Source organism: Ursus americanus, chromosome X (assembly GCF_024610735.1).
Source record: "Ursus americanus isolate L20-20 chromosome X, mUrsAme1.1.p, whole genome shotgun sequence".
Taxonomy (NCBI): Eukaryota; Metazoa; Chordata; class Mammalia; order Carnivora; family Ursidae; genus Ursus; species Ursus americanus.
This window is the reverse complement of record NC_142164.1, coordinates 101,400,547-101,415,834: the sequence shown is the minus strand read 5'-3', so window position 1 is coordinate 101,415,834 and position 15,288 is coordinate 101,400,547. Positions and strand designations below refer to the sequence as shown.

Sequence of the window (15,288 nt, the reverse complement as noted above, 5' to 3'; positions counted from 1 at the left end):
CAAAATAATGCAGAGTCACAGTAATTTAATCTTTATAGGCATTAAATATATCTTTATTATTTCACGTAATAAAAACAGTAATACTTTTTAGAAAGGAGATGGAAATAGGAAGATTTAATAATGTGTGTCTCTCCCTCCCTGTCCCCCTTTCCTGAGGAAGACACACTTGCAGTCTGGTAAATGTCCTTCACTTACTCCTCCCCATTTATGCAAACAAATGAATACATAGACACACATGAGCAACCCACCACAGGGACAGGTATCAACCAGGTGTGTGTGCACATGTGTTATGTCAGACAACGTTACGTCCCCATGTGTGAAGGTGGAGTTTCTGTCTTTTCAGCCAGAAGATAGGGATGATTTTATTTTCATTAAGAGCCATAGGCATTTTTGGAAAGGTAGGACACTACCTGCTGTCTCTTGCGTTATGTGTAGAATTTGGTAAAAATGAAACAAGCAATTTCTGATTGCTACATGCTGTGTCGATAGATCAGCCGCTGCTTTTGTTCTTGGTTTCCACAGAGTGGTTTTAGAGAAAGACTTGAGAAAATTGGTTTTGACACTGGTATTTTATAATGCATAGGAACTCAGGGATGATAGTTTATGGCAGATGCCAACAACCAGTGGAATGGGAACTATCAGAAACCTCTGAAGCCTCACTCCGAAAGAAGCTTGCCACGTTGCAACCTAATGTTACCAATTTCTTCGGTCTGTGGTATTTTGGCGCCTTATTCCACTCACAGATGCCACCTTCAGCAAATCTTAGCTCTCTCTTAATAAATTCGTTATCTATTACAGCACCCAAAATTGCCCCAACACTTAGGATCTCACGATTTCTGTGGAACAGGAATCCAGGCACAGCTTAGCTAGATGACTTGGCTCAGGGGATGTCACAGGCTGCAAAGTGTCAACATCATCTCCCGGCTCGAATAGGGAAAGATCTCTTTCTAAGCTCGCTCGCTCTGTTGTTGTGAGCAATCAGTTCCTCTCTGGCTGTTGACCCGTGACCCCCCTCGGTTCTTTAACAGGCGGGCCCCTCCATAAGGCACCTCCCAGCATAGCCCCTGGCTACAGCAGAGCAAGAAAGCACAAGAACACCTGCTAGTGAGACGGAAGCCAGCGCCCTTTGTAACCTAATCTCGGAAGTTATATCTCAGCTCCTGTGCTGTATTCTATTATTTTATTTTATTGTTAGAAGTCACGAGGTACAGGCTACACAAGATGAAAGGATTACACAGGAAGAGGATATGAGGAGACAGGCGCCACTTTAGGGGCTGCGCACCACACCATTATCTCCCTACCGAAAAGATGCCTTACTTCCCCGGGAAATGTTTGGAGGCCACTGGTGCTAATAATTAAACAAAAAAAGCTTTTAGTTTAAAACAACAACAACAACAATAACAACAAAACAAAACCAAAAACTTTTTTTTTTCCTCTTCTTCGTCACGTATCTAATCTGATCTAAACCTAGAATCTTAAGTGTAATCAGAAGCTGGAAATTACCGGGAATATGTGAAATTCAAATCACTTATGAATTATGTTTTCCCAGCCTGGTGGATGGGAAGCAACACTGTTCCTGAACCCGGAAGAGATCTGAGCACTGTTCCCTGCAATCCTCTCTGGTGGTTTTTCCCATGGCCTGGGGTAGTTTCCTCACATGCAGGTAGCAATCAGTACTCTTGAGGACCAATTGAGGGGGGCCCCCTGAAGATTCTTTCTACTTCATCTCCATTAGTCCATCCTGCAAACCCCAGCTACCTTGCTCTCTCTAGACTCATACTTCCGTCTCCAAAATACAAGAAGTCTAGCAAGTTCTACCTGGGTTCCCCTCCCTGCACCATGGTTTGGACAGTCTCTCGATGCAATAACCTGGGATAATCACAGCGCTCACCTTGCTTGTAGGCTACTTCTCAGAAATCAATGTAATTCACTGCCTGGTATCCTATGTCTTCAAAACCATTAAAAAAAAAAAAACTGCCTCTGAATTGTTTCTGGTAAAAGAATAAATTCTGTCTTTGACTTCATCTTAAAAGCAGAAGTGCCAGAGGACCTAATAAACATTTTAAATTATGTTAAACCAATTTTTCCCTGCTTCAATATTAGAATGAATCTTTAGATTTCTGTTATTTTCAGTAACTCTACACCAATGTGTCACTCAAATAAAGACAACTGCCATTTTAACAGCTGAGGTGTATCTCTAGCATCTTATACCTCAAGGCCAGTTAATCTTTTGAGAGGATGCTACCTTTCAAGAAATGATTAATGCTATGAGACATCCACTTGGAAGTAAAATGTACTAAAATCTAAACTTATGTGTTAAATATCAAAGAGCTCAAGGACCTACAGAAGTTTCATCACAAATCCTAATGTGAGAAGATCTTCTGTGCCATTTAGCAGTCAAAGAGGACAATACCATTCCTCTATCTCTAACCTACCATCGGCCATTTCTATGTACAATGCTACTCTTCAGTATGCAAAGAAGGTAAGCCTCATTCTTTCTATGAATAGACAGAAAAAAAGATAACAAATACTTGAAGAAAGCTTCCAACATGAAAGAGACGAAAGTAAACTCAAAGTAGATAAAAATGATGTAGGAAACAAGATAATGCAGGAAAAGGAAGAAACCTCTAATAAATATAGTTAATATCTTCAGAGAAATCAGAGCAAATGTTGATGAACTAACATTCACTGGAGGCACTGTGTACACGGAACCAGAAAAGAATGTGCATGAAGAGGGATATGAAGAAAAAAGATGTCTTGGAAATCAAAAATTACAGCATCAAAATAGAAATGCAATAAAATAAAGTCAATAAAATCTCCCCCAAAGTAGAAAGAAGGCAAAGAGGTATTAAGTAGGAGAGAACTGGTAACATTATCAAAGGGTCAAACCAGAAAGTTCATTAGTGGCTTGTAAAAGTTCTTTAAAAAAAAAAAGTGCAAAAGAAAAACACCACTGAGAGAGACAAACACCATGTTAGCCAGAAAGTAGAGGCAGAAATATCTACAGGATATTAATACACAAAGGAGAAAGGAAAAAAGCAAACGCTTTCAAGAAGAAAACTAAAATTAAGCCAAGAGCAACAGCACATAGAACAGGTAAACTACAAATGGATGGAGATTATCATGGCACAGAAATTCCCAGTACTAACATCTGGAAACTAAAAGACAACTTGGACATGCTTTGAGAATTCTGAAAAAAAAATGACATTCAAACTAGAATGTTACAATGACATTAAAATGGCAAACAAACATCAAGGTAAAATAAAGACATTTTCACACTTACAGAAATAATTCACCCTCAAAACAATTTCCCTTCCATGGAAACTCTCAGGAACTTAACGGGGAATGTAATCTACTAAAGGAAGGTAACACACCAAGAGAGAAGACATGACTTCTGGGAGCCGAGAAGCAAATCATCTAAGATGAAAAGCAAAAAGAAGTTCTAGAATAAAGGTAAAGGGAAATCTCAGGACGACTGTTACACAGTATGCTAGTTGTGATTAAACTGTAGAGGGGTCACCAATGAAGATGACTCCGTAAAGAAAACAGAAATGGTGCATGAACAACACTGCTAAAATACATTTTACAGAGAATACAGAGCATGTGGAAAGTATTACCAGTGGGTACATTAAAAAAAGCAAATAAAAAATGAAAATACTGTTCCTCAGGAAAATCTGAAGTTTTACAAGCAAGGATCTGTTACCATTATATATTATTTGTCTTAGTAATGGAAAATTTTTATAATGTCAAAATACCATGAAAATTGAGTTACCCCAAAATTGTAATATAATGAAATTGGAAAAAGAAAGGGAGGGAAAATTGGAGAGAAGTGAGATAATGTGAAACATTAAATTCTCAACAGCAGGGGCTCCTGGGTGGCTTAGTCGGTTCAGCATCTGGCTTTAGCTCAGGTCATGATCCTGGGAGCCTGGGGATGAGGCCCCATGTCAGGCTCCCTGCTCAGTGCGGACCCTGTTTCTCCCTCTGCCTCTTTCCTCCATGCATGCGTGCTATCTCTCTCTATCCCTCTCTCTCTAGAATGAATGAATGAATGAATAAATAAATAAATAAATAAATAAATAAATAAAATCCTTTAAAAAAATGAAATTCCCAATGGCCATAACTGGAAAGTGATACAGAGTTATAAGATGGATAAATCACGACACGCATATTTAGAAATATGGAGGTAAATAAGAGAATGTTACGGATTGTAAAGGACGGCCTCTAGAAGCACAAGGTGTAAAGACAGGGAAAAGGCAGAACGAGCAGCTACGCTTTCGGTTTTTGTAAGCATTTCAGATAATTTGCTTTTGTTAATCTATGTAAATGTAATACATTTATAAAATCATAATTACCGCAAAACAACCCAAACAAGATGGAGGAGATGTTGATACTCCAATCCCATATCCCCTTGCCCCAAATGAGTCAGCTGGCATCTCTGGTAGATGATTCCCACACCCTCTGACAGCTCCTCCCTCAAGGGCTTGAGTGGCAGGCAGATCTTCTCTAAGAGTTTTCTAGGCAGCAGGGGATAATGCTTACCATAAACAAAAACAATGGGTAACTGTGGAATCCCTGATACACCTGGTCCCAAATCTCTATGGTATGGTTGATGGTGGTAAAATGTTCCTGCTTCTTATTCACCTAGACAGTGATTCTGAGGCATGTTTACTGTGTTATCTCAGATGGTCCTCAGCACCTTGAGCCCCAGTTGAACACAGCAAACACCTAGCCATTAAAATACTCTGTTGGCTTGTCTCACTTTCCTTTCTTACTTAGGCTTCCTGGGATCACCTCTCAAATAAACTACATGCTCCAAAGTCCTTTCCTTGCTGTCTAATTTTTGGGGAACACAAACAGACAACTAAGAGATGTTCATTAATATTGCTGATTTACATGCTTCCCTTTTATCCCTTTCTTATTATTTATTGTAAGCTTGCTCTTGAGTTGTAGCGATTAAACAACTCGAATGACATACTTGGGTCAGTAGAACCCTAAGGATCATAAAGAAAATTTATGACATGTCATCAAGAATTCCAAAGCAGAATTCAAAGCTGAGCATAGCAACCCAGTCCCAGCATCGTGCCAAAGGGATCTGTAGACCCCCAGAGTGAGGTTCTGCCTGCCCGAGGCTGCCACTGCCACTTCCCTGTGGAGACCCTGAGTGAAGCCGCTGTCACCATGGATGGCGAGGAGGAAACACCTTCCAATGAGGATGTGGGCGATAAGAAGGCAGAAGACTACATTAAACTCAAAGTCATTGGACAGGATAGCAGTGAGGTACACTTCAAAGTGAAAATGACAACCCATCTGAAGAAACTCAAAGAATCCTACTCTCAAAGGCAGGGAGTTCCAGCGAATTCACTTCGATTTCTGTTTGATGGTCAGAGAATTGCTGACAATCACACCGCCAAAGAACTGGGAATGGAGGAAGATGATGTGATTGAAGTTTATCAGGAACAAACCGGCGGTCATCCAATGATTTAGGTATTCCTTTCATCTTTTTTCCTTTACCCTCAATCCTTTTTATTCTTAAAAATAGTTATTTTGTAATGTGGTGTTCAAAACGGAATTGGTGAAAACTGTGCGCACCACATCTCTTTAAAGTATCTGATAATTTGAATTCTAGTGCCCGTTATTCATTATCACTTATTTTCATTGTGCTCATCTTGTGATCAAACCTCAGCCTCCTTCATATATTGTCCTCAACTTTTAAAAAATTACATGTGTGCGCAGAGAGGCCCGGACTGTGCATTTTCAGGCTTGTGATAAAAAAGATCAACCAATGCTAGTGTTCAAAATGACTTCTCAATGGGCACTGATGTTCTAGCATGTGACTGCTTCATTCCTGGACTATGACTTTCTGTGGGAGATGGAAGTTTTTCAGAGAACTGAACTGTGGAAAATGATCTTTCCTCAACTTGAAGCTACATTTAGAATTTGAGTGTCTGCACCAAAAGAAGAGAACTATCAGGCTGGAGCTGAAATAACAGCGATGGTGAGAGTAATGACTAACCTCAAAGATGGCTTCACTAAGGAGAAAGCATTTTAAGATAAAAGACTCATCAGAAGATTCCAGGAAAGCCCTAATGTCCATTAGCAGTTAATAAAGTTATTCATGCAGAAGTGTATTCAACAGAACACTGCTCTTTTTTATTTTATGTGTACTTTTCGGCCTGGGGTATGGGTTTTTTTTTTTGTTTTTTTTTTTTTTAGCTTTTATTTATTCGAGAGTGTGAATATGAGTAGGGGGGAGGGGCACAGGAGAGGGGCAGAGGGAGGAGGGCAGAGGAAGAGGGGCAGAGGGAGGAGGGCGGAGGAAGAGGGGCAGAGGGAGGAGGGCGGAGGAAGAGGGGCAGAGGGAGGATGGCAGAGGGAGGGGGGTGGAGGGAGAGGGAGAAGCAGACTCCCTGCTGAACAGGGAGCCCAATGAAGATGACGACGACGATAATGATGGCAAGGGGCTCCATCCCAGGACCCTGAGATCATGACCTGAGCCAAAAGGAGACGCTTAACCGACTGAGCCACCCAGACACCCCTGGGATGTGGGTTTTAAGTGAACACTGTCTATACCAGCTACATTATGATAAACAAAATATTAAAGCAAAAACCAAAAAATAACAAAGTCAAGCATAACATAGATGGTGAATACTTTGTCAAGCTCTCTACCTGAACTTCAGTGCATTTCCTAAGAGTTGAGGGATGTGTCATGTTATATATAGTCTACAACAATCTGAAGCATACAGGGAAAAATTACCTGTCATATATCACTCTCTTAGATGAGACATTTGTTATGGTCTTAAAATATATCCACAGAACATTTCAACTTCTGTAATTAAGTGGTAGGTTCTGTGTCTTTTCTCCTTGAATCTAGACTGACTTCTGGGATGGGCTTTTAGCTATTTGGAGGGGATGATGCCAGGTGAATTCTGAGGCTCTGTTACCTGGTGCTCCTGGAATGCTTGATTTTGGCATGCTTTCCTCTAAGACGTTTTACCTCAGAAAACTAGCCACCACGGAATTAAAACCAAAAATACCAGGAAAGGCTGTATACAGGTGTTTCAGCCAACATTCCCAGTTGAATTTCCAGACCTTTAATAATACCAGACTATGTGCCACACATGTATGTGAAAGAATTCCAGATTTTCATAGCTCTCAGCCATTAAGTCATCTCTAGTCTTTGAGTCTTGCCAGCTGAAGGCCCAGACATCATGGATCACAGTCAAACCATCTGTGCTATGCCATATCTAAGTATCTAATCCACAGAATCTGTACACATTATAAAATGGTTGCGTTACTCTAAAACGTTTTAGAATGATTTGTTACACGGCAACAGTAACTGGGACACATTAACTTATTCTAATTAATTACTAAAAATGCATACTGAGGTATATGTCATTTAGCTAAACAAAATTTTAAACATTATCATTCCTGTTCCTGACCACATTGTTGAAGAATTCTGGTTTAATCCACATTATTGCCCTTTAAGGGTCAAGAAAAACATGTCATCTCCTTCAAACAGGAAAACAGAAAAACCCAGAATTAGAAAGGAAAGGGCACAGCATACATTGTTATTAGTAATAAGAAAACGTGCACCATATATAACAGAGGAAATAAATGCAGATCTTCCATTTGTGCAGAATACTGGGTATTTACTGGAGCAACTTACTGTTATGAAAGAGTCTTTTTTTTTAAATCACCATGGCATCCAACGTAATGTTCCAAAGGGATTAATTTGGTAGGAAATTAAATGCTTCGCCTAGATACAAGATCTTTTAAAATTATATATGTGCCAAATTGTGCTAAAATAATTGGGTAGCTGAGGACATCTGCTGCAATAAATTCAAATAGTGAAGATTCAATTTAAATTAATACAAGACGCCAGATCAAAAAGAGCCTTTATATTTCTCCTGCTTTGCATGGAGAAGAGCCTGGAAATAGTTCATTTTAACTATTAAAAAAATTACTTGAAAAAAAGCCTGCAGTAGTCTAATCACAAAGTAATATCATGAAATGCTATTTTATGAAGTAGGGCCACAATTCATATTAAATCACATCTAAAGGCTTCATGGTCACTTCCTAGATTGGGTCATATCACCTGAAAGTGGGCAAGGACTACATTTTAGGATCTGATGTTACTTTACTCAGTGACATGGAAATAAACTGTTTGGATTGCTTCTTGTCTGCTTGTTTTAAAGCTCAAGAAATACAGCAGTTAGACGTCAATACCTCACTGTCTATACCAGGATAAATATACCTATGCAAGCCAGTCATTACTGCGTACTACTGCATAAAGGATAGTCCCTTGTACAGAATGTTCTTGATTAAATTTAGCAAGGACTTCCGTCATATTCATTGTATATTTATGCGATCCAGAGGCTTTAAAGAGCTGGCGTGCAATGACCTGGTTTAGATAAAGCCTAATTTAGCTGAGAGACATTTACAATCTCATTATCTAATCCAGCTACATAATCTTCTTGAGATACCATAAAGTTTGTAAGATGCCAATACCAATGGCCCTTCACGGCATATTTATAACTTCAGTTTTCCCAAGGAAACTCCCTCAAAGAGTCCTTTAGCCTTTTCCCTCCAAAAGGGCTTAACTGCTGAGCGCTCAAGAAACAAAGTGTGAATAACCAGATACTGATGGCGAAGTCAGCTATGTCATTTACTGGGTCAAGGTAGTTGGCTCATCTGAGCTTCAGATACTGCTATTGAGATGAAAAAAGAATATTTACTTCACAAGTGCTTGAAAAAGAAAGTGAAATAATTTTAGAAAAGACGCTGTTATTTGATACGTGTTCTGTTCGGGCCTCTACCAACATCTGACCCAGTGCTACAAAATCAGAACCACACCTGCAAAACTCTAGATATGAACCAACGAGGGCTAGAGTCAGTGGGAAGTAGTGGGAAGTCCTGTCTGTGGTAAGCACAAGCAAAATTTAGGAACGTGCTCAGAAGTCAGAATTTGTACTGAGCCATCAGATTCCAGTATAATGCTTTTAACCACTTCCTAAACTAGTCATTAAACCCATGCTCAGAAGGCATCAGTCAATATGGGACTATAATGAGCGAAGGGGGAGGAGAGAAAGTAAGATCTTTTCTCACTATAAAATGCTGGGAGGAGTTTCAAGAATGAAGGAAGCCGAAGAGTCAAATGCCATGAGGAAGTCCATCTGGAACATTAGAGAAAACACAGTTCTGGAATTGGTCCTTGCATGGGGACATCAAGAAAAGTTTTATTTGAATGGTACACAGAGACGATTGCTTTTGGTGGGCTTACAAGTGAATTTACATGAAGAAAAAAGGGAGAGTGAGAACCAAGTATATTCTTACTATCAGTTCAGTTTTGAAATAAAAGGAAATAAATTAGATGGTATCTAGACAGATTAACTCAGATTTTCTTTTAGTTACTTCATTCAAAAACGTATAGAGAACACTTACTATTTTCCCAGCACTATTCTGAGCACTAGGGATGTATCAGTGAACACAAGCAGAAAGATGGGAGATTCAATGAGGTTATTTGTAGGCCAGGGGAAGGGCCAGTGGAAAAATAGTAAACAAAGCATTTTCTTACACATAGTAAAGGTGATTTGCCTCCAGTGCTGAAACTTGTTCTGTCGATGGAAATAAAATTAATTATGAAACACTCTCCTTTTTCTAAGACACACTTAGTAGCATCCCTGGGCAGTCCATCAAGATTTCCATGTCGGGATATGGGTAGTATTCGATACATCTATTAAAATGTATGTGTTAAATATGTTCTTTGCTTTATAAATATATATATCCTTTGCTTTGTAAAATCAGGTTACTCTTCTGCATAATTGTTCTTAAGACTTTTTACAATGCGAAACATGTTCTCATATAGTTCATTTTGTAGTTAGTGCTACCAGAAACAATTCCAAAATACACAATAAATGAGTTCGTGAACAAAAACAAAAATTAAAAATTGGAAAATGTGACATCATGTGTAAGATCAGGAATTGAAAGAATTAATGAAATCTCTAATACTGGCCATAATGGGGATATAAGTTGTAATATACAAAGCTTTCAGTGGGACAGAAGTATCCTGCTGTTTTCAAAATGGTATGATTGTGATGAAATTATAAATACATATTTTAGAGGTAGGGATTTCAAATGTGGGCTTGGAAACTTAGGCTGAGAAAGTGATGAGGAAAAACAGTCAAGAAAAGTTTGCAGAAAATCTGGGACTTCTCATTATTTAGGACTAAACTCTTTAAAGGTCTAAAAGGACAAACAGCTACAAGATGCCCATGTCCTAAAGTGATTAAACTTGAAAAGGGTCTAATTTGTAAGAACACTACTAAGAAGAATGCAGGTAGAGTGATTCCATTTTTATTAACACTTATAAGTATATATAATGTCATTATGAGACCAACAGACCAGAGAAACATGCCTTACTTGGCAAATTCACTTTTTCTGATTTCTGTGGAGCCTCAGAATTCCATGATCACTTGTTTTTACTAGATGTTATGCCATTTCTTTCTTTCTCGTTTTTTTAAACATTTTTTTTTCTATATACCCATTTAAATCTACCTGGTTTTACTCTGTCTTCTGCAATGGAAAACTTAATAATCCACCAGAGGAGAAATGGTCATGGCTATTACTGAAGAGGATATATTTTAAAAATTTCTATCAAAATTATATAACGTATAACCCTAAAAATTATGAAGACTAGCATGCGGTGGTATTTAGTTCTGGACGATCTCAGGACACCAAAAGAATAAATGGGGGTAAATGAGGATTGTGTTCATTGCCTTTTAGTGTCTAATTATCTTCACCTTTCTTCTTCCTCAAAATCTTGATTCCCCTTCGGTATGCTCTTTTTGAGGAGCAATTGATTTTCCTATCAAAGAATCTGTACATTTGTGTGTTTACAAATAAATAAGTAGAACAGCATCAAAACAAACACAAAGCACTTTAGTGAAAAAAATGTAAATAAAGCAGAAAAGAAAAATGGACTCTAATATTTGCCAACTGAAATAATTTGTGATCAAAGACTATTTACAAACCGACAGGAACCATATTTCAAATCTTGATCAACTGTAATGCTATTCTCTGGTACAGTTTCGTGCCATGAGTCACGTATGGAAATCATGCATGTAAGTAATTCTCAATTATTAATCCTGTATATATCCAAGTGTGTTGTTATCAGTCACTTTTTATAAGAAAAATTTTATCATCATATTTGACACAACCATAACCAGCATATTAACTTTTTAACCCTCAAATCAGGATTTATGAAAACGTATGAGTCAATCCCTTCACAATTAGGTCAGCAAAATTTCTAAATTCATCCCTCATTTCTCAACTTCTAACACTGGAAGTAAAACTTCCTGGGGACATATTAACAAGTGATTATTAAAAGTAAGACTAATTTTCATACATGCTTATGGTTCAAGATAGCAATATGGAAATATTTGTGTTTCATGCATACTTTATTTTAGGTCTCTAAAGGCATTAAAAAATAAAAAAAGATGTGTTTTCAGTCTGTTAGTCTTTTATGTATTAGTCCTATACAAATAACATCCAACTCTGAAAGGAGTAGAGGAAAGAATACTGCTGAATCTAGACTATAGTCAAACATGACAAGCAGTCTACAATCGCCCCATTATTGGGATAAATGCCTGTACTAGAACAATGTTTTCTCACCTTTTTAACACCTAGTTGTCCCCTCTCCTGTTTGAGTTGCTAGTTTCTTGCCAGGTCAAATGGGAAAAAGCACAACGTTGATGTTGTGGCAATTCTGTTATTTCATTTTTCCCTGGTGCTGTAAATTATCACAAACACCATACAGCATGAAATCCTAAAGTCACATCGGTTTGAATACCAGGATCAATTGCCTGTGGTTACTCAGAGATAAATGCTAGGGCAAGATCAAATCCAAATAGAACCCTTTTAATCTTGAGGGCAGGAGTCGAATATTTGGAAAGGTCAGCACTTATGAGCAGAGTCTCATTCCAGTTAGTCTAGGTTTGGAGGCAGAAATCTACACAGTGAACAAGGGATATCTGCTCATTCCTGGCCCTTTCTCACCTTGCCCTCTTGTAAGTGAAGGGTATTTAGAGGAATCCCTACAATGCCGAAGGGTAGGCCCATGGAGAAGGAAGTCTTCAATCCATGTAGCGCTCCCTCGTCCTATGTGTGCTTTCTCTTCCTGGAGAATATTAGTTTCTGTACCTGAACAAGGATAGTACAGACATGTGCTGAATGAATAAAAAATAATTGACTTAATTTTCCTTAACTTCCCTTAGAGGAAATTCAGATAGATTGGATGGAAGTTCCTGTAATTATTTTTTGCTGTTTCACATGATTTTTCTAAGATAATGAAACAAATGAAGTCACTGAGGAAAAAAGGAGCAACCAATCCAAAATATTCAATGAAAACTACTGGACAGAAAAAACAGATATAAATTATCATAGTGGATACATTAATATGATATATATGAATAGTTTATAGAAAAACAAAAATGTGAGTTTTCTGGAATTGTGGCATTTTATGTGCTTTATCTTATGTTTTCTTCCTTTTCTAAGTTTTCCAACAGCAAGCATATTTTTTTATACATTCAGAAAAAATGTGTACACTTAAAAAAGTAGGCAGAGGCTACGTGAGCTCAAGTGAGAATCATTTTTAAAATACTATTTCTGGAACATGTACATTAAAGGGTGCCCTGTGATTTCACACTTTCAGTGGAGAGAAAAACATATGTTAATACTATTTACTGAGAGGTGGAATTCCAGTTTATACGAAAATAAAGAGGGCATTTCTGATGTTTTAATTCCCATCTTCATTTTCATCTTAGTAATATGCACAGGAACCTCCAGTCACTCAGTCCCTTACCTGCCATGATTATTTTAACAGTATCCCCCAAGGCTTAGCATGTCATTTTGTTTGACCTTCAGTTAACTAACTCCTGCTGATTTCTTTAGTGTCTCCTAAGACAGGTTTCCCTTACTTATATAGAGTCTAATGGAGATACTCTTGTAGGTTTTCTTTTTTACTATGTCTCAAAAATCCCATTAACAGAATCTCTATTGTAATACTCATCTAATTATAACATGCTCCTTGCTGAGCTCAGAGGGCAAGCATTCTAATAAAACTGTGGTCCCATACTGAGAGGTGGAAAGAAATAACTGTCATTCTCACATCAGTAGTAAATTTCAATAAATTAGAGTCTGCAGAATTTTAAACCCACTTGGCAAAGGTAAAGTGAAAGGGTGAACCTACTACTGATCTGGGCATTAACTAGGGATATATAAATGTCCCCTTTTGATTTTAACTGGATTCTGGTTTATGTGCCTTAACTACACTGTCTCAATGCTATTTTCAGAAGAAATCCTAGGATCGATTCCCTCTGTGGCTCTACTCATTCAGTTTTCTTCCTCTCAGTCATTTCCCTCCTGCTAGTGTTTGGCCGAGTTGTACAGTTTCTTCAATACTCCACACAAACAGCACCGTGCTTTCTGATTTCATCGTAGCCCAAAATGGTCCTACTCTCCCCCTCTTCTGAACATACTAGAATCCTGTCTGCACTTGCGTAAATGTGCAGATCATTTTCCATGTTGAATACATTTGTTTCTGTGCCCATCTGTGATAAAATCTAAAGAGGTGTTCATCTGATCGAAGAGGGAGATGTTATTTCCCACACTCCTCTGTAATTAAGCTTGGGGACAGTGACTGAGCTCTAGCTAACGGAACTTAGGCCTGGTTCATAAAGTATCTTACACTATCCTACTCTCTCTCTCTCTCTCTCTCTCTCTGCTCATTGGACTACTGAATACAAAGAATCCAGTAAAGAATTTGAGGAGTCCCTTAAGTTAGGGGAGCCATAAGGTGCAATGATGTGGATTCCCGGCTCACCATGTGGAAGACTTTTTGATGAAAACCTATTTAAACTGTTAAGTAAGTAGAAAAACGTGATTATATTATCATAGAATTTTGGATTATTGTTGTTATAGTGGCTAGCTCTAAAGACCTTGATTAATGCAATATGTATGTCCTCCTCATAGGTTTTCAACTACGCCTGATATACTGAAGTTTCCCAGAGCCACATTTCTAACCGTGACATTGTCCCTAAACACTGAATTTGTATTTCTTACTGCCTGCTCTACATCTCCCCAGCGGGTGTACATTTCCTTGTGGGTGTTCCAACAGACTTTCACATAGGGCATTTACCAAACGTAGGCCAAGGTCATCAGCTGGATTAGGTTCCCAGGGCTGCTATAACAAAGTACCATAAACTGGGTGACTTCAAATAATAGAAATGTAGTACCTTCTAGTTTTGTAGGCTAGAAGCCTTAATGAAATAAAGGTGTCAGGAGTTTCATACTTAGTGAGAGAAGAGTAGAGCGAAGAGAGCCCTGAGCAGTCCCCCACCACTGCCGCCACATCAGCTGCCAAAGTAGGCCCCAAGCACCATCACCATGAGTATGAGCAATGAGGCCAGATACAGCGGCCGCTCCACACCACCTCCCCTCAGACCCCACCGTAACTGTTGACACCAAGCTGAGTACCAGGGAGCAGTGGCCCTGGTTGGCCTCACATCAGTGGTGCCTGCCGGTAGTGTCGAAAAGCTACTTCCAACGGTTTTGGGAACAGTACAGTGTTTCAATGTAAGAAACACCAATGGTTTTATCAAGAAGAATGACACCAAGGAAGATGTATTTGTACACCAGACTGCCGTAAATGAGAATAGGCAGGACGTGGAACAGACCGTGGTGGAGCTCCAGCAGAAGACAGTTACTATGCCACACACCTTAACCATTAGGGAAACTATCCAAGTCACTGGGGTCCTCCAGGCAAATACAAGCAGAATTAGCAGAATAGTGAGAGCAGGGAAAAGAATGAGGGGTCAGTGAGTATTCTCCAAGGCCAGAACTAACAGCCCAAGCCCTACAACAGGTGACGGCTACCACCTTATTGTATGTGGAGACCCTAAGGGCGGTGATGACGGTTTTCCAACCCTCCTGCGCAGGGAGAAGGGATGGAACGTGCCAACAACTATGGCACGGGACAACAAGGTAGACCAGTGAGACAGCTTATATATGGGAGTTATAGACCGTGATTCTACTGGGTCCTCCTCCCTAAAGATAGTCTAGAGAGGGCAGCAATGAAGAAGATAAGGAAAATCAGGGAATCACAAGGTCAGCAGTCAGTCACCTCCACACTGGTACCACTGCAATGTCAATTGCCCATACAGATGCCCAGAAATCCATGAACAACAAGATGGCAAGTAGATAATCCAATCCACCTGCTGTTCTGGAAGC

At 39.0% G+C, this 15,288-nt stretch overlaps 2 pseudogenes; both read left to right on the top strand.

The window, feature by feature from the left end:
- Nucleotides 1-5,181: 5,181 nt before the first annotated feature.
- Nucleotides 5,182-5,487, top strand: LOC123796266 (small ubiquitin-related modifier 1 pseudogene; annotated as a pseudogene).
- Nucleotides 5,488-9,135: 3,648 nt separating this feature from the next.
- On the top strand, nt 9,136-15,086 carry LOC123796264 (Y-box-binding protein 1 pseudogene; annotated as a pseudogene).
- Nucleotides 15,087-15,288: the final 202 nt, after the last annotated feature.